Below are 659 nucleotides of genomic sequence, written 5' to 3' on the forward strand. Positions count from 1 at the left end.
GTTAAATCCCAACAGCCAATCAGCAAGAAGTATAGAGGAAAGCTGCATGCCTATTGGTTGATGCCCTGCATTCCATTGTGATGACTCATGCCCAAACATGGTAAACAAGGCACACTAACACAGTAATACATTTGCTATAACACAGCCAAAAAACTCAAATAAAACCATTCTAAAAGCCTGTATCACAATAATTTAATAAACGCCTAGGGGTATTTGCCCAATGTACCTCCATACCAAATTTCAGGACCTTGGGCCCTAAAATGAAGAAGCTGAATCCATTTAAAAAATGGCAGGAGAAGAAGAAGGAGGAGAAGGAGGAGAAGAAACATCAGAAAAGCAATATGGTTTCACCACCACTTCGTGGTGTGGTGAACCCATAACAACAAAAGTTATTATAGTATAATATAATTCATCTTTCGAGGGCCCTTTAATACTGGTAAAGGGGCGGTGCTACATGTATGTCTGATATAGAATAATGTAATACAAGCTTTAATCGCCATGTGGCGCTTCAGTCCTTGAACAGAAATTTAGAACTTTGCATGTGAATATTACAATGGAAAACGTCCTTGTTTCCCCAATTGTTAGTAGAAAAATATAAATATAACCAATGGGTCAATTAGAATCCTTCTTAATTTTTGTCCTGTCTGAAAATTTTTAGG

The 659-nt window shown here is 37.3% G+C and overlaps 1 protein-coding gene across 1 annotated transcript in view; it reads right to left on the bottom strand.

Moving 5' to 3' along the window:
• Window positions 1-659, bottom strand: part of LOC109473819 (E3 ubiquitin-protein ligase MYLIP-like) — a 10,805-nt gene that overhangs the window by 6,470 nt on the left and 3,676 nt on the right. The window lies entirely within an intron of this gene.

Source organism: Branchiostoma belcheri, unplaced genomic scaffold (genome assembly GCF_001625305.1).
Source record: "Branchiostoma belcheri isolate BF01 breed outbred unplaced genomic scaffold, Haploidv18h27 scaffold3, whole genome shotgun sequence".
Taxonomy (NCBI): Eukaryota; Metazoa; Chordata; class Leptocardii; order Amphioxiformes; family Branchiostomatidae; genus Branchiostoma; species Branchiostoma belcheri.